This window comes from Macaca thibetana, chromosome 11 (assembly GCF_024542745.1).
Source record: "Macaca thibetana thibetana isolate TM-01 chromosome 11, ASM2454274v1, whole genome shotgun sequence".
In the NCBI taxonomy this organism is placed as follows: Eukaryota; Metazoa; Chordata; class Mammalia; order Primates; family Cercopithecidae; genus Macaca; species Macaca thibetana.
In genome coordinates this window covers 59,448,748-59,468,549 of record NC_065588.1, presented here as the reverse complement: position 1 = coordinate 59,468,549, position 19,802 = coordinate 59,448,748, and the positions used below count along the sequence as shown (strand labels likewise).

The 19,802-nt window shown below is 39.5% G+C and overlaps 1 protein-coding gene and 1 pseudogene across 1 annotated transcript in view; both read left to right on the top strand.

Moving 5' to 3' along the window:
- PPM1H (protein phosphatase, Mg2+/Mn2+ dependent 1H) overlaps window positions 1-19,802 on the top strand; it is a 1,465,797-nt gene that overhangs the window by 1,037,902 nt on the left and 408,093 nt on the right. The window lies entirely within an intron of this gene.
- Window positions 1,739-2,229, top strand: LOC126930872 (probable ribosome biogenesis protein RLP24; annotated as a pseudogene).

Below are 19,802 nucleotides of genomic sequence, written 5' to 3'. Positions count from 1 at the left end.
TTTAGATATATTATTGTACCATGACACAGTAAAAAAAAAATCTAACCATAGGTTATTAGTGTGCATATATACTGCTTTTCTTAATGAAGTACCTTCCCAGATAAAACTTTGAGAAAGTTACTTGTAGACTGGTTCTTTTTGGTTGCTGTGATATGTTGGGTTAGATGTGATTTTCTCTCATGTTGGCATTTTAACTTGAATTAAATTCTTTGCTGAGTTTTTCTAACAACAGTATTGCTAGGAATTAATTTGAGGAACAATGACAGGGTGGATTCAGTCAATGCAAGCAATATCCTTAGGCCACTAAATAACAGGATTTTCTGTACGTTCAAAGACTGAGGGAATCCTAAGCCAAGAACCTAGGATTTCGTGGTTAAGCAGGATTAAGTTAGCTGCCCTGAACTTCTTGAAGCATGAAGTTCTCAGTTTGATTTCTAGCCCTTTGGGCTATAGTAGGTCTATGGTATATCCCTTGTGAAGTCTGCACTTCACCGGGCTTTAAGCAATGACTGATGAAGGATCAAAAATAGTCCCAATTTAAGTGGTAAAAAAAAGAAAAGTAAAAGAGACTTGGAAATCAGCACTCACAACACTGGTAGGAATCAAGATTGCTACTACATTTCTTAAGGAAAAGGTGACAGTATTTATCAAGAGACTAAGTGAGCATACCCTATAACCCAGCAAATGGATGTCTGGAAACTTATCCCAAAGAGCTGACAATGTAGGGGCCTAAAGATTTCCAATAAGGATAATAGTTGCAAGGTTATTTATAATATTTTTTAATGTAAGCCCCTAACTGTCCCACTGTGGGGAAATGATTAAATAAACAATGGCAGATCTAAACATTTCCATACAAAAACAGGTAACAAAACTAGTAAGAAATCAATTATAAGTGAAATATGCCAGTCACAAAAACACAAGTACCATATGAGGCCACTTATACGAAGTACCTAGAATCATCAAAATCACAGATACAGGAAGTAGAATGGTGATTGCCAGGGGCTGGAGGGACTGCGGAGTGGAGAGTTGTTCAATGGGTACAGAGTTTCGATTTTGCAAGATGAAAAGGGTTTTTAGAGACTGTGTGCAGAACAATACAAATGTACTTAACGCTGCTAAACTGCACCCTTAAAATGGTTAAGGTGGTAAATTTTATGTATGTTTTGCCACAATTAAAATGTTTTAATTTTAATAACAATTATATCTTGACATTTTGAGTAGTTTGAATTTTCTTCATTTAATTTGCCTAAGTTTGTCTAAGTTTTCTAAATATTTTCTGGAAACCATGTATTTTGTTTGTAATAAGTGGGGGATCTACTTATATGAAAAAAAACTCATTCTTTCTTTAGTTGATATTTTTAGTAGCTGATAGCTTTGTGTGATAAAAGAAAGATATTTGGTTATTGTCCCTGTGGAACATGTTTTTCTTTTACGCAGAATGCTCTTGCTGCCATATGCCCCCATATTTACCTACAGAAGATGTACGCACCTTTCAAGACCCAATTTGAGCCCACTTTCTGAAACTAAGAAATATTCCCTTATGACATTAGTGAGAACTCATTCTCATTTTCAAAGCACCTGTAGTGATAGCAATAGTAATAATACCTAATGTTATTTAGGTGTAACAAGCACTGTAACAAGCACTAAGATTAGCACATTATTTTGTCTGCTAAAAAATCACATATTTACCACCTCTCAAGCTTGGTGTTTGGTCAGTGGGGATCCACACGGGTTCAACATGTGTATGGAGAAGTGTTATTTCTATTTGGGGCCGATCCACCCTGACCACAGCATGATGTTCATCCACAAGAACTTCAAGGTGTTCAGATTTTGTAAATCTAAATGTCATTAAAACTTTAAAAAGAAGCGCAATTCTTGCAAGGTCATGTGGACTAAAGCATTCCAGAAAGCAGCTGGTGAAAAGCTTACAGTGGATAATTCATTTAAATATGAAAAATATAGAAAGGAATCTATCAAATACCAGTGAGAGCTATGGAATAAAACTATTGATGCAATGAAGACAGTTGAAGAGATCAAACAGAAACGCCAAGCTAACTTTACAATGAACAGATTGAAGAAAAATAGAGCTACAGAAAGTTCAGGATATATTAAAGAAGTCAAGCAAAACATCCATCTCATCGGAGCCCCTCTGGCAGGCAAAGAAAGCAGCTGGAAGAGAAAATGGTACAGCCATTACAACAAGATGTGGACATGGAAGATGCTTCTTAAAAATCTCACTGTAACTATTTCTATATGTACACTTGAAAATGTCCTTTGGAGATTTGGAACTGCTAAATTATTGGTTTTTCTTTTTTTACATAAGGTCACTTAGATGAAAAGTGATAAAATATGTATTTCCTACATTACTGTCTACAAAACATCAGTTATTATAAATGTTAGATTGCATCTCAATGTTAAATCTTCATTGAGAGATGTAGTTACATAAATCATGAAAATTCTGTTTATAACTATAGAAGTGAATTGTGGGCATAAAATGGTCATGCCATTTGGATAATGTCACAAGGCAGCATTTATACAGTAACTAATGACAAAAATTCATGGCTAGTGAGATATAAAATAAAATCTTTGCAGTAAAATATTTCATTTATTAATGTTATAAAATCAGGGGGATACAGCAAGGAACAAACAATTTGTATGACAGGGTTGAATATCTTTTATTTTGACTTCAGTATTTCCTGTTTTGGTTTATTAGCATCTTAGAACAGCATAATGACATCGTTTGATGGGGCCTAATTATACTGGACTGTTTTGACCTAGTTACCTGGTTTAGCCATTCTGATAGGTAATTGTGGATGTTGTAAATGAGAACTGAATAATCTCTGCCTGAAATGGCACTATACCCTATAATTTCCACTTTGGAGAATACTCAGTTCTAACTTGTGATTCCTGGTAGAACAGGCTTTATTTTTCTAGCCTAGCAATGACTGAGAAGCAGAGGAATCCCAGTGCCTTTTAAAATGTATTGTGTGGTTTTCTTTTAAAAAGCTTCTAACTGTTTTTGGAAAGTAGACTTTATGAGTAGAACATCTGTTCATTATTTGCAGGTTAAAAAAAAAAAAAATCGCACATTTAAGTAGGTGTTAGCATCCCCGTTATACAGATGAGGAAACTAAGGGAGTGATACAAAATACCTTGAATTGTAAAAAAGCATTACAATCTAGGTCTATCTGCTTCAGACTACAGGCACCTGTATTACCACCTGCATCTTGCAGGGCTCTGAACATTGCTACACTGGCTTTCTTTCTGTCACAGAATTTTAAACCCATCTTCAGCAGGACAACATTTTTGAAATATTAATTTTTTCCCTTCTCCTCATATTTTCCACTCCATTTGCAGAGATAACAGGTCCTGAACTCGTTGCCACAGGGGAAAGATATGATAGATCCAAAAGTAGAACATAGCTGAGGAGACTCTTCTGGTAGACTGGAAATTCTGTGAACTCCAAGATTGATAGGATATTTGGGACAGGCTTCATGAAATACAGCAGGTCTTCCCTTCATTAACAATCCCTCTTTCCACTCACCGACTCTTTAAAAGGGAAAGGTGGAAGAAGGAAGGCCAGGAGAGAAGCAGGGAAAGCAGTGACCTAGATGGCTATCCGAGAGAGGAAACCTATATCCCAGTTCCCAGGTTTGAGTTGGAGAGAGTGAATGCTTTGGGTATATACGGAAGTAGACATGGATCTTAGAGAGTTTCAGAAAAATTACTGTGCCTCAGAGTGTCATGAAAACCTCAATTACAGCACTGAAGAAGAGGTAGACTTTGGTTCTGAAGGGACCAGAGAAGAAGGAGCTTCTCAGAAGTGATCAACAATGTAACCATTACCATCCCTTGGGTTGTACAACTGGGGAAACTCCCTGGCCTGGTACCAGGAGGGAGGTATGGAATGCTGCACCTGAACCCTTGTGTTAGTCTATTCTCACACTGCTAATAAAGACATACCTGAGACTGGATAGTTTACAAAGGAAAGAGGTTTAATTTACTCACAGTTTCAGATGGCTAGGGAGGCCTCACAATCATGGTGGAAGGCAAAGGAGGAGCAAAGTCACGTCTTACATGGTGGCAGGCAAAAAAGCTTGTACAGGGGAACTCCCATTTATAAAACCATTAGATCTCATGAGACTTATTCACTACCATGAGAACAGTATGGGGGAAACCACCCCATGATTCAATTATCTTCCACCTGAACCCATTCTTGATATGTGGGGATTATTATAATTCAAGGTGAGATTTGGGTGGAGACACAGCCAAACCATAACAACCCTGTTTTCTGAACATCACTAAAATTCAGTGTTATTATATATGACCCGGGATTTAATCTAGTATAGTGGGAATACAGGTGAAACAAAAATTTATGATTATTGTGTCTGAATGATGAATTCAAGGCTCTCTATTTTGGCATATGTGTAAAGTTTTTCATAATTAAAAAAAAACTTTAATTCTAAATTTTCTGTCTTTAATACTATCCCAAAGGTCTTAGAAGACAACAGCAATTTAGTCTCTTTCCAACTGCAATGACCTTGGGCATGACTGGCCCACAATGGATGAGTTGAACCAGGCCATATGCATTATTTAGGAAGGCTCTGCCAGCATAGATCAATGCAAGAATAATGATGGAATAATGAATGTCTCATTGATACCTGCAAGATACTGATCATTTATTGCTTCCCCTTTCTCTTTCATCCTATTAATACCTGCAAGATATTGATAATTTATTGCTTCTCCTTTCTCTTTCATCTTCTGCTTTAGACCTTACTACATAAAGCCCCTGAAATTTATTGTTAAATAGGTACATGAGATATACAGTAACATCATAAATGGATTTTATCAAGGAAGAAGCTGAAACTACAAGAAATCCAAATACCTGGCCCAGATAAGATAGCAACAGGGAACAAGTCCAGAGTTTTAACCTAGTTTCTATCACAAAAGTCTTTACTCTTTCTTGTATACCATACTCATTCTCTAGCTCCTTAAGTTTAGGGACTTTGTTTTAACAAATCTTTGTATATCACACAGTCTAGAAATAGAAACCCAGAGTCAAGGTCCTGAATTTTAACCAGTTGCTTGGAGAAATCACATGACCTCTACAGGCCTCATATACTTCATTGATGGCTAGATAATAATAGTTAACATTTATGGACTACTTTATGGTAGACATTGTTAAGCACATCATATACATTAGCTTAATTAACTGTCAAGTCACCTTATACCTATGTAATAGCTATAATTAAATCATGTATATAGAAAAAGAATAAAAGACTGAGGGAGATGAATTATTTGGGCAGGTTCATAGAGCTAAAATTGTGGGATCATGAATCAAATGCAGGCTCTCTGACTCCATTCCAAAGCATGAACCCTTAACTACTTACTGTGTATACAGACTTCTATAAGACAGTTCCATGGTCTCTTCCAGCTCTACAGTCTATGACCCTGTATAACTGCAGACTTTCTCATGTAGAATCTTTCAGATTCCCTAACTTCCCTTATAGAAGTGTTTCCCTGTAATTATTTTTAAAAATCAAATTGAAGTTCAGAATCCCCCACAGTTAGGATAACTCTCCACAGTTCACCCTTAATGCTGCTCTTACAGGTTTGTCCTGTTATTCCATAGTTCCTTTTAGCACAGTTTACTGTCTTTGAATGACTTACACAAGCCAAGCTTACGTGTACCATGAATTTACCTCCACCCTTTAAAAAAAATATAATGCCTCTTCTTCCAAAATTCCTTTTTTACCCTAAACCTTCTTTTATCTATGGCAGACACACCAGAAACATTTACTACCAGGTGCAGCTTGTACTAATCCACCCAGGGGCTGATGTACAGGGCACTGTGTCAGTGCTATTTGTCTTACTCCCTGGAATGCCCAGAGATACAAACGATGGTGCTGCTGGTGGGTTGCTGTTCTTGTGCCATGATGATTCAATTCACTCTCTCTGGAGAAGCACATGAGAGCATGACCTCCGCAGACTGACTGACTAAGCCCAGCCATGGTCACACCACACAGTAGCTGAAAGACCCTTGGCAAGTTATAAAACTTCTCTGTGCCTCACATGTAAAGCACGTATAATAATAGCTCCTTCATAAGATTAGTGTGAAGATTCAGTGAGTTAATATGCACAGAGGTTTTTAAAGAATTCCTGGTACATTGTAAGTCTTAGAAATTTTATCTACTATAAGGCCATTTAACTCCTTGGGCACCAGCCTTCTGTGAACACTTTACAAGGGTAAAAGCCTGTTTCCAAAACACATGGCAAGAGACAGTATATACCGTGGTGGTTAGGAGTAGAGTCTTTAGAGTCAAAAAGACCTAGATTCACATTCCAACTCTTTGCTTGTGAGTTGTGTGAATTTGGGCAAGCACACCTCTCTGAGGCTGTTTCCTCATTGTAGAAGGGAGATAATAATATTATCTTTCCAGGGTGGACATGACAGTGAGAAAGAATAATATACAGGGTACTTAGCCCAGATTCCCTATGAATTAGAGCCTGAGACAAGCTTATATACTAACATTTTTTTGGAGGATATAATCCCAGGACAGAGAAAGTAAAGAAAAAGGATAAATGGGGAAAAGAAGAAAGGAAAGAAAATACAGATGGTTTGTAATCAATGTAGCCATAGCTTCAAGAGAAAACCGCTGGTTGTACAGGGCACCTGCAGGTGGGCAGAACTGTTCATCAAGGGAAGGAAGGAAGAGGGATTTATCTACTGGCTCTCTGTGGTTTTCTACCTCTCATTAGTAAATCTTCAATCCACATTAACTCCTGTGCACTTTTAGTTGTGTCACCAGGTCCTTCTAGGCTGTTACTGGGGAAGGCAGATCCCATATCCTGTCATGAACCTTCTGAACCTGAAAGTGGTGTGAGAAACCAGCACCTCCGTGGATCTGATGAGGTTGGGTCTTGCCACTGGGGCTTCCACAGCTATATCAGAAATCAGCCTTACCTCAGGGGAGATTGACACCTGGCTGTGTCAAGATGAGGCTGGGCCCTCTTTTGAGTGAGCAACCAAATAGGAAGAAAGCTGGGCAAAGAGAATTTGGGGAAGTTCATAATTTGTTCCAGTACGGCACCCAGTTCAGTGGCTGGTACTTAGTAAACAAATAAATGGTTGCTGACACTGTTAATGGTACAAACACATAATCAGAATGGTAAAAATTCCAGAACTGTATGTGAAACCTGGGAATACTGTATTTCCCTGAAAACTAGTTCTGAATTCTCAAGGTGATGGGGCATTGAGGGCTACCCTCATCAGAAGCCAGGACTGGCCCAGTGGATAGAAAGTGACTACTGTACATTGTGGTTTTGTTTGTTTGTTTGTTTTGAGACCAAGTCTTGCTCTGTTGCCCAGGCTGGAGTGCAGTGGTGCAATCTCAGCTCACTGTAAGCTCTGCCTCCTGGGTTCATGCCATTCTCCTGCCTCAGCCTCCAGAGTAGCTGGGACTACAGGTGCCCACCACCACGCCCGGCTAATTTTTTGTATTTTTAGTAGAGATGGGGTTTCACCGCGTTAGCCAGGATGGTCTCGATCTCCTGACCTTGTGATCCACCCATCTCGGCCTCCCAAAGTGCTGGGATTACAGGCATGAGCCACCACGCCCAGCCTACTGTATATTATGTTTTAAGATTCCTTGACTCTCAAATCATTTTTTCTCCTTATCAGCCTCACTGTCTAAACTTAGCTGTGCAGTGTGTTTCTTGGGCATACACATAAGGGCTTCCAGTGCTCTGAGGGATAGCAGATGGGAAGGTAGATAGAGTCTCAGGGCTTTTGTGTGAGTAGGAATGAGAAAGGGGGCAGAATGTTATGCTTGGGAGAGAGTCTTGATTATGTAAGTGGAATTAGAGATTTCTTAGGAAAAGGACTTAAAGACAAGATGTGGGGAGGACTGAGGCACCATATTGGGAGAAGAGGAATGAAGCTTGGGGGCTGAACACACGCTTGACCTTACTTTATGGTTTTAGCTAGGTCTAAACCTTTGGCATTTGGCCCAAAGTTTTGTGAATCTTAATAAGCCATGTAAATCAAATGGAATTTCTCTGCCCAAAGTTAGTTAGAAAAAATCAAGGTTTAGGCCTGATTTAAAATATAAAACATTCTGTTATAATTCTCCATAAAAGGAACCAGCTCTCCCTTGGATAAATGACTGATTCTAGGGCTGGGACAAGAAGTATAAAGTATGAATCTGGAACATCTTGTAGCACCAGAAATTAAGGAATTGCTCAAAAAGCAAAACAAGGATTACATGTCAAAAGGACACAGGAGCCAACAGGAAGAGTTTCTAAAGGCCCAGTTGGAATAATTTGACAACAAAATGGATACCATTGTATTAGGTTATAACCCAAAGCATACTATACATATCCATGAGTCCATAATCATATGAATAAACAATTGAATACAGAATAAATATGAGGAAAACAAATCTCTGGTGCAAAAGAATGCCAGATAACTTACTGATATCCCTTTCTCAAAGATGTAGAGCACAACTCCTCCCTCTTTAAGTATGGCCTGCACATGGTAACTTCCTTCCAAAGCCAACTGTGTAAAGGAGGGAAAAAAGTAACTACAGTGGAGAAGTCTGTAAAACACTACCTCAACCAGTGCATCAAGGTTGACATCTACAGAGGCAAGTCATGATGACGGGATGATGTGATAAAAGTGGCACTTTAACTCTATGGTCTTTCTCCCCCAAACCCGTAAACCATGTTTAATCCTGAGAAAACCTTAAGACAAATCCAAATGGAAGAACAGTCTCCAAAATACCTGACCAGTACTCCTCAAACTGTCAAGGCCATCAAAAACATGGAAAGTTTGAGAAAATGTCACAGTCAAGAGGAGTTTAATGGCCAAGCTCAGTGGCTCATGCCTGTAATCCCAGCACTTTGAGGACCCAAGATGGGCAAATCACCTGAGGTCAGGAGTTTGAGACCAGTCTGGCCAACGTGCTGAAACCCTGTCTCTACCAAAAATACCAAAAAAAAAAAAAAAAAAAAAGCTGGGTGTGGTGGTGGATGCCTGTAATCCCAGCTACTTGGGAGGCTGAGGCAGGAGAAGAGCTTGAACCCAGGAGACAGAGGTTGCAGTGAGTCAATTTCATGCCATTGCACTCCAGCCTGGGCAATAAGAGTGAAATTCCATCTCAAAAAAAAAAAAAACAAGAGTTTAAGGAGACACAACAACGTAATGTCAGTGTGATATCCCAGATAGGATCTTAAAAAAGAAAAAGGGCATTAGGATAAAACAAAAGAAATCTAAATAAAATATGGACTTAATAGCAATGTAGTAATACTGGTTTATTAGTTGTGACAAATGTGCCATATTAATGAAGGATGTTAACAATAGAGGAAACTGGAGACAGGTTACACAAAACCTCTCTGTGCTATGTTTGTAACTTTTCCGAAAATCTAAAACATTCCAAAATTAAAATTTTATTTAAAAACTGCAAAAACCATTTGTCTTACTCTGTCACCCAGGCTGGAGTGCAGTGGCACAATCTCAGCTCACTGCAACCTCCGCCTCCCAGGTTCAAGCAATTCTCATGCCTCGGCCTCCCGAGTAGCTGGGATTACAGGCACCCATCACCACACCCGGCTAATTATTGTATTTTTTAGTAGAGATGGGGTTTCGCCATGTTGGCCAGACTGGTCTCAAACTCCTGACCTCAGATGACCCGCTCGCCTCGGCCTCCCAAAGTGCTGGGATTATGGGCGTGAGCCACCATGCCCAGTCTTGATTTTCCTTTCTAACTTTGGGCTTGATCATTATGTTATCATTGCTCTTGTGGGGAAATCTTTGAATATGTTCCTTTGGCTTTGACTCAAACAGAGGTAAGGCAATGGACTGGTGTTGGCAAATGATAAACACATAAGCTAAATAATTTTGAAAAAATACTTGTCGGGTATTTTAGGAGTGAGCTTTGCTTTCTGGTATCTACTCTTTAACACTGTTGGCTATCCACCTGGTGAGATAACTCAATAGGGCACACATGAGTGGGTCTTGACATAGTGACTAAAAATATGACCCAGTGCAGCTCAAAGTGTAGTTGTACATGGTGTCAGGAGACCACATCAGAACTCGTATTTTTACAATAACAAGCTGTTGTGCTGCAACAGTGAATTGTGCTTTACAGGTGAGGACTACACACCAGGAACAGACGATCCCTTGATAAACAAGAATCCTGTTTTTATTCCCTCTGTGTTAAAACCATCTGTCATAAGAGAAAAAGCAAACAAGCAAAATAAATAAAAGACTATCCAAATCAAATATTCATTTCTTCCCCTTGGTGGATGTAAATATGCTAAATAACATTTTGAATATTGAGGATTCTGAACAAAATAATAATATTAGTACTTAAACAGTTGGTCTTATTTTTCAGAATATATACAATTATCAATTAGAGGTGATAGAAATATAAGTAATATAAGTAATATTACTTATAAAATATAATATATAAATATAAGTAAATAGTGGAAGAGGAATATCCATAAAACACAATGAACAGATACTGAAAAAATCTCAATTTTGTCAAACTAGCTGTTCAATACCATATATTGAGATCCCTTTGTGTGTTTTATTAAACAATTGAATATCATTTCTTATATTTACAGTGCGTATTTTAACGACTCAAATTATAGAGGATGAAAATGTACAAGTATAGTCATAAATATGTTTTATTCCTCATTTTGGTGAAATACTGCCTTTTTCTAGAAGCATATTTTAAGTAAATTAATTTATGGGAAAACATACAGGTAAAATGTCAGAGCATTTCCATTTTGTAAAAAAGAAACTATAGGAAGTAAAATTTTATGTATTAATCAGTTTCTCTTATTTACTATTTATCAGCTTAAAAATCTTGGAGTGAAACCCCGTCTCTGCTAAAACACAAGAAGAATTAGCCGGGCGTGGCGGTGGGCGCCTGTAGTCCCAGCTACTCAGGAGGCTGAGGCAGGAGAATTGGTTAAACTCGGGAGGCGGAGGTTGCAGTGAGCCGCGATCGCGCCACTGCACTCCAGCCTGGGCGACAGAGCGAGGCTCCGTCTCAAAAAAAGAAAAAACAGAGGCTGGGCATAGTGGCTCACGCCTGCTGTCCCAGCACTTTGGGAGGTCTAGACGGGTGGATCACTTGAGCGCAAGAGTTTGAGACCAGCCTAGGCAGCATGGCAAAATACAAAAATTACTCAGGAGTGGTGGTGTGCACCTGTGGTCTTAGCTACTCGGAAGGCTGTGGTGGGAGGTCAAGGATGCAGTGAGTTGTGATCACAGCACTGTACTCCAGTCTAGGCGACAGAGTGAGACTCTGCCTAAAAAAAAAAAAAAAGACTGGGAAACTGGCAACCTTGCCTTAATTCGTTTCCAAGTATTTAATATTTTTTAAAACTAGTCTCCCACCCCACGGGAGCATTTGGTAAATGCTCCCCGTATAAATAAAACATTTCAGAAAATTTCCCTTGAGTGAGTGAAAATCAAAGAGCAGATCTGAGCCTTACCCGTATATTTTCTGAAAGGTATCAATCCATACCCAGAAAGCTTCTTTTAAGAGAAGTGATGTGTTTCTCTGCTTCAGGAGCTAAAGAGGAGATTTGATTGCTGTCCTCAAATACTGGTCAAGTCTAAGGGAACATTTTTAAAGATCTAAGGTTTAATGGGGTTTGAAGAGTTCTTTTTTTTAATCTGCATTCAAGTGGATATATTTTTCTTCATCATTTTTCCTGGTTTTGTGTTTTCTGAAATTGCCTGCCTGCTTGTCTCTTGGTATTTCTGAATTCTTTCCAGTCATTGCTTGACTGGGAATACATTCCTTTTCTTTTATACCACTTTATTGAAGTTTTGTTGAAAAAACAATCATGAGGAGAATGAAGAATGCAAAGCAGGTTGGTAATGGTCAGAGCTGCTGACTTTAATATAGAAATAACCTAGGCCTCAGGTGGGGGTGAGTGGGTGAAAGACAGATTCAGACACTTGCCTCACCACCCAGAGACTGGAATGTCCCTAGTATCATGATTTCCTGCTTTCTTTGGAGGACAGCCCCTAGGGCTGTTTGGAGGGGAGAATAAATCATTCCATTACATTCCTGAAGATTGTGATCATGTATTCCTTTCCCTTGCTGGATTCTTCATAAACTTAACATGGCTCAGAGCCACTGCCCATCAGGCTGGTAACTACAGGCCTGAGTTCTGAATTCTTATCTTCACTTGTCTGTTCCTGCACCATAATAGCAGAATCACAAGTCCTGGATACCCTGATAGTCCAGTAAGTGGGGTGTGTGTGTGAGCGCATAGGATCATAAACATAGTAATACTGACCTTCTATGTGTCAGGGACAGTTTATGGGCCATATATGTAGTAGTGATCAAGACATACAAGGACCCTTGCTCACACAGGACTTTCTGTCTTAGTCTATTTTGTGCTGCTATTGACCTGAGACTGAGTAATTCATCATGAACAGAGATTTAATTCTTAAGTCTAGATCCAAGGTTGAGGAGCCCACATGTGATGAGGGCCTTCTTGCTGCATCATGCCATAGCAGGAAGCAGAAAAGCAAGCAAGCACATGCATATGAGAGAAATGGAGTCAAACTCACCCTTTTGTGAGAAACCCATCAGCCTTAACCCATTCATGAGGGCAGAGCCCTCATGACCTAATCACCTCTTGGAGGACCCACCTCTCAACACTGCATTGAGGATGAAGTTTCTAACACATGAACTTTGAGGGACATATTCAAACCATAGCACATTCATAGCACATTCTGAGACAGGATTTGAGCAAGAGTATAAACATTGGGTAGAGAAAGAGAAAGAAAGGAAAGAATGTAGGAAGGAAAAGAAAGAAAGAAGTGTTGGATATGATAACTATTAGGGTGATGGGATGGAAAGATATTAGTGAGCAGGAGCTCCTGTAGATTGAGTGGTCACCAAGGGTCTCTAGGAAGAGATGAAACTCGAGTTGAGAATTAAATGAGAAGCAGTATACCATTATACAAAGAACAATTGGAAGAATATTTCAGCAGAGGAAAATGCTAGTGCAAAGGCCTTTGAGTTGGAATAATCTCAGTGTGTTTGAAGACTAATTCTGTGGCTGGAGTGGAGTGGGCAAGGGAAGAGTGGTAAGAGATAAGATCAGAGACATAAGCAGAGCTGAATTATGGAGGGTTTTGCCAACTATTGTAAGAGTTCAGGTTTTATTTTAAATGTGATTAAAAGCCACCCAGAGGTTTTCAGGTAGGATAAGAATTGGGGGTGACTCAATCTTAGATACATTTTTATAAGGTCACACAGTGACGTACATTTTAAAAGATCACACATTTTTAAAAGAAAATATTGTGAAGAATATTCTGTAGGAGAGCAAGGTACAAGAAAGGAAGAAGGAATCCCCGTCGGGGAGATGTTGATATAAGAGCAGGTGCGAAGGGATGGTGGCTTATACTAGGGATGTGGTGAAAAGGACAAGTGGAGAAATGAACAATTATAGGTGATAGAGAGAACAGGACCAATAGATGGAGTGGAGATGGGGAGTAAAGTAGATAAAGGTTTAAGTTAAGTTATACATTTTTGGTTTGAGGAATTAGGTGAATGGTGGTACCTTTTGCTGGGATGGAAAGGCTGGTGGAAAATAAGACCAGGGAGAGCTGTGAGTCAGGAGTTGTTTTGACCATGTTATTTCTGCAACATCTAATTGAAGATGTCAAATTGGCCATTGGATGTACAGGTTCAAGGACTTAAATTTCACAACCAAGATTTGATTTGTCTCTTATCGTCATATAGATGAGATCTAAGTGGGTTTTGGACATAGCCCTAGTTCACCTCAACATTTAGACTTTAGGAGAAGAGGAATTATCAGCTCAGTGAGGTAAAAAGAGAACCAAAAAAAAATCTGATGTCATGAAAGCCAAAAAAGGGAGACATTCCAAGAAGGATGGAGCAGACAATGTGTTGATTCTTGCTGAAAGAGGAGAAAGAAGTGACCTATAGATTTAACAGCATGAAGATCTTAGCAGAACAATCTTTGAGGTATGGTGTGGATTGAAGCATATTTAGAGTAGGTTAGGTATATGGAGGTAGAGATCTTAACTAGAAATAACTCTTCCAATAAGTTTATAGTCAAGGTAAGTTGTTTTTTTTAAAAAAAAATTAGGAGATTAGGATTATGTTTGTACACTGATGACTGTGTGAAATAAAGTTCGGTATTTGGAAAACATAGTGAAATATAACTTTTGTAGAAATACTTAGAAATTTAAAACACCACTTGATCCCTCTTAGTGGATTAATATTTTTGTGGAAAGAAATTCCTCCTTTTCAAATGTGGAAAGTTTGTTAATTCTCAAACATGTTGAAGCCAAAGAATACATTGTGAATATTGTACTTCAGGGGCGACGTAGACGTCCAGTCTGAAGTAGTTTTTTTACACAAAGCAGAAAGAGGAAAAGGTTCTAGTACTTCTGAAAGTAATGAATGCAGAATTGTAGACAGTTTGAAAAGAAATACTATTTTCATAAGCAGAGAGTTAGGAAAGTATCTAATTCAAACCTTAGGAAAAGACACAAATCCAATTTATTTATTTTTAAAAATGAACATGTATGTTAGTCGTCTGGATCAAATAGGAAAGGCAAAAGTGAGTCACTACAGAAGTAGAGATTACAGGCAGGTCTAGAGGATGAAGACCAATTTCATGAAGCACTTGGGGAGTGGTGAATAGGGAAGTTCAAACATCTTGGTAGCATTACCAAAGGCAGGAAGACATGAGTAATACATGGGAGAGCAGAAGATAGTCAAGACTGACTGGGACAGGGACTATGAGGAGGTAAGAATATGAAGATTATTGGGGCAATATTCTATATGGTTTGAATGTTGAGGCAAGGAATTAATTTTGCAAAAATGTGGTACAGTTGGAAGTTTTTGAACAGAATAATGGCCTTTAGTGTTTCCTTTTGATATTAAAATAAATATTCTGGCCTAGACGTTCTCTAAGGATTTCATAATATGAGGCTTTGAAGTGGTCAGGCCAACAAGTGTCTTAAAGAATATGAAAACTGCCGGGCGCGGTGGCTCAAGCCTGTAATCCCAGCACTTTGGGAGGCCGAGACGGGCGGATCACGAGGTCAGGAGATCGAGACCATCCTGGCTAACATGGTGAAACCCCGTCTCTACTAAAAGATACAAAAAATTAGCCGGGCGAGGTGGCAGGCGCCTGTAGTCCCAGCTACTCGGGAGGCTGAGGCAGGAGAATGGCGTCAACCCGGGAGGCGGAGCTTGCAGTGAGCTGAGATCCGGCCACTGCACTCCAGCCTGGGCAACAGAGCGAGATTCTGTCTCAAAAAAAAAAAAAAAAAAAAAAAAAAGAATAATATGAAAACTAAAACAATAATAATGACCGTGTCCCTTTTTTTTTTTTTTGAGAATTATCATATGGCAGACACTGTGCTGGGTGGTTTACAGTTAGCAATCACATTAATCCTCTGAGGTAGGTGTTACTGTTCTCATTTTGTAGATAAGAAGAGAGGCTCAGTGAGGCATTATAGCTTGCTTAAAGCTGCATAAATAAACCAGTATGAAAATTTAGCTGACTCTGTCTAAGAAGCCAGAACCAAATATTTCTTGCTCTTGAGAATTTCATACTCTTGTTGGGGAGATAAAATCTCTCTGTATGAAATGTTTATAACTCCCATACTTACTATTTTTTTATTTATATGTAACTTTGTATGGATTACCTGTGTTCTTACTAAATTATAACTGTGCAATGAATCCAGGCCCTTATACTTGGATTTTGGTATCAATGTGAAGTTAAGATGGCAGATTCTGTATGGAGTGGAGTTCTACTTAAAACATTAGGCCACTTGGCTGGAGTCCAGTCTTGTATAGATCTTTTCTTGTTCTCTGTTAATTCTGTGGTTCTGATAACAGAGAACCAATGTGCCCAGCCCAGGCCACTGCTTCACAATACCAGGAGCATCATTCACACTATGGTTGACACAGTTGGCACTAGTTGTGCAGTTGATTGGCCCTGCTTCAGCTCTCCTATTGAGCTGAAATTAAACCCCTACAGACATTGAGGCCCAGATGGCCCAACCCAAGTGTGATGATTAATTTATGTGTCAACGTGGCTGGGCTAAGGGATGTTCAGATAGCTGGTAAAACATTTTTGGTGGGTGTGTCTGTGAGTGTGCTTCCAGAAGACATTAGCATTTGAATTGGTGATTGAGTAAAGAAGAACACCTTCACCAATGTGAGTATCATGCCATTCACTGCAGGCTCAAGATAGAACAAAAAGACAGGGGCAGGATGAATTCACTGACTTTTCTTGAGCTGAAATATCTATCTTCTCCTGCTCTTGGACATCGGAGCTCCTGGGTCAGGGGTGTTCAGGCTCTGGGAGTTACACCAATGGTCTCCCCAGCTTCTCTCTGTTTCCCCAGTTCTCAGCTCTTCTCAACTTAGAGTTATACCATTGGCTTCCCTAGTTTCCAGGACTTCAGACTCAGACTGAATTACATCTCTGGTTTTCCTGGTTCTCTAGCTTCCAGATGGCAGATTATAGGACTTTCCAACTTCCAAAGTTGCATGAGTTAACACCCATAACAAATCTCCTATTATAAATATACCTATTGGTTCTGTTTTTCTGGGGAACCCTATCTAATACTTCAAGTTTCACATCATCCTTTGGACCCTATATCATGGACTACTGACTCCATCTTTAAGGACCAGAGGACTCCTCTCTGGCCCATTCTTTCAGCATTTTACCCTTCCTTCATTCCTGAACTACCAAGAGCCTAGTGTGCCTTCCACCTGAACTTTGTGCAATGATTAGGAAAAGGATTTAAGAACCTGAGCAGTTCATTCAGAGGACATGTCAGAAACATATGAAATTCATTAGAAAACACAGCAAAGAAATGTAGTCATTCATTCACTTATTCACCCATCAAATACTATTGAGTATGTAGGGATAGGTCAAACAAGTCCAGCTTCATGGACGTGCAATGTGTGTAGTCACAGAGGGTCCCATGCTCAGAAGGACCCTGTGGTTGGTTTAACATGGTGTTGTCACCATCTTGAATTTCTTATAATTTTATAGTTGAACATATGTTGTATAAGTGAAGTCTGATGGGACAACGGAGCATCTGACTGAGCAGAGGGGACATACACAACATGTGTGTCTACCTCATTTCTTGCTTCTCCATTTTCCTATAACATTTGTTGTTGGGAGCAAGCCCCCCAAAATCCGGCCATAAACTGGCCCCAAGATTGGCCATAAATAAAATCTCTGCAGCACTGTGACATGTCCATAATGGCCCTAACGCCCAAGCTGGAAGGTTGTGGGTTTACGGGAATGAGGGCAAGGAATACCTGGCCCGCCCAGGGCGGAAAATCACTTAAAGACATTCTTAAGCCACAAACAATAGCATGAGCGATTTATGCCTTAAGAGCATGTTCCTGCAGCAGTTAACTAGCCCAACCTATTCCTTTAATTCAGCCCATCCCTTTGTCTCCCATAAGGGATACTTTTAGTTAATTTAATATCTATAGAAACAATGCTAATGACTGGTTTGCTGTTAATAAATATGTGAGTAAATCTCCATTGGGGCTCTCAGCTCTGAAGGCTGTGAGACCCCTGATTTCCCACTTCACACCTCTATATTTCTGTGTGTGTGTCTTTAATTCCTCTAGCGCCCCTGGGTTAGGGTCTCCCCTACCAAGCTGGTCTCGGCAATTTGTGATGCCCATGAGTATTCAAATTCCAGTACACCCATGATATGTAGGAATTCCGTGAGACTCAAAATGAGTACAAGGTAAGTGTGTTATGTCTAGGACGGAGTATGTGGTGGTGCTGATGGCCCCAAGGGACAGCACTTTCCATTCAATCCAGAATTTGCTTCAAACACAAAAAGGAGGCATTGGTATTCTAAGAAGTAGACAATCAAGGAACCCTATCAATATTCTTTCTTAGTTTTGTTGCACCACAAATAATGATATAGGAAGGGAGAGTTTCTTTTCCTTTCAATCATTCCATACTCATTAGATAGCATTGATAGACTGAAAATATATATATAAATGAACTAAAACTGTTGAGTTGGTTTTGTGCAGCATTTGTACTATTCTGTTAAGAATATACACATGTAAGTGTGAGCTACAAAATCCAAACCATAATTTTGATGATTCCACACAAATATAAATGCACTTATATTTACATTTAGATCTGGCAATATACAACATAGAGATACATGACAAAAACTTATGCTGAAAGTTTACAATTTAAACTTTTCTTAGGACAACATTAAGTAGCAAATGCACCACAGTAGGTCAAGAGAAAGAATTGGAAAGGAACCACTTTATATTGTAATACACTTTCCTGCTTTTTGAAGCAAGGAGCTCTTCATTGTTGTTTTGTGTGGGTCCCGCGAATTATGTAGGTGGACATGGGGCCAGGCATTGTGTTGGGAAATGGGGACAGTGATGAACAAGTAGGACACAGACTCTGTCCTCATGGAGTTTACATTTGAGCACAGATAATTACATAAGAACCATTGCTATAAGAGGTACAAAAGGAAGGTATGGGATGCTATGAGAACACATAAATGAAAGACCCTATTTTGCTTGGTGTTGCTGATTGCCTACTCAACAGCTCTTCTCCCTTGCCAACAAAATTTACCTTATTTAGAGACTAAAACTGCCAGATCCTGACTTTCCCAGCAGGTGTGGGGTATGGGCATGTGGCTAAATCCTGTCCGGTATTATTTGAGGTTAAGTCTGCTGGATACAGGGACACTTTTGGAAAAGTTTTCCTCCCTGATAAAGAAACATGAAGAGAAAATCCTTCCCTTCTTTTCTACTTTAGCTGTTGTTACATGAGGACCTGATGTCTGGAGCAGTGGTAGCCTTCTTGTGACTATGAAAGAAAGCCATGAAAATGGCAGAAAGCAGACCCAGGGCTCTAACAGAACTTTGAACCTCTGAGTCAATCCAGAGCTGTCTGTGTGTGGACTTCTTGTTAGGTGATGAAACGTAAGTCCTCGGTGTTAAAGACAGCTTTGAGTATTCTGTTGTTTGCGGTCAAGACTTACTAATACATTGATCTAGTTTGGGTGATCAGAGAGGCTTCCCCTGAGGAGGTTGTATATACACCAGAACAATGAGCAGAAGTTACATTTTCAAAAATTGGGGAGAATAGAGTTCTAGGCAGACAGAATAAACATATTTGAAGCCCCTGGATCAGGAAGGTACTTGATGTGTTCGAGAAGCTAAGATTCAGAGGCGTACGTGCTGGGGAACTAGAGCGGATGTTCAGCATTCTGTATATCGGGTTCTAGGATACAGCAGCAGACAGACAACTCCACCCTTGTCCTCCTGGAGGTTGATGATAAGCTTACTGCTTCTCTGTAATGTGTCCAAGAAAGTTCAGACTCCAGCACTCAGGGTACCTATCAGCCTCCCCACAGCTCACTGGCAGCAAATGTTATTTTCGCATTTTTGTTGACAATCCCACTCGTAGAAAGTGGATGCCTTGCCTGCATGTAGCTACTCTGAGTAGTAACACAAAGATTATCAGAATTTTTAGCAAACAGTAAACTCTTTGGCACATAACTTTCCTTGTCCTGATAAGTAAGCAACATGATGCGAAGGCAGCAGAGGTCATCAAGTGTAAGATCCATAGAGGCGTGCTTCGGCAGACAGAGTTAAAAATATTTTTATGTAAGACTTGGATGATTCCCCAAATGATAAAAATAATGAGGAGGGCAAAGTCATCAGGAGTGTTTGTATAATTGCAGCTTTAATGGTTACAATCCACTCAGCTTC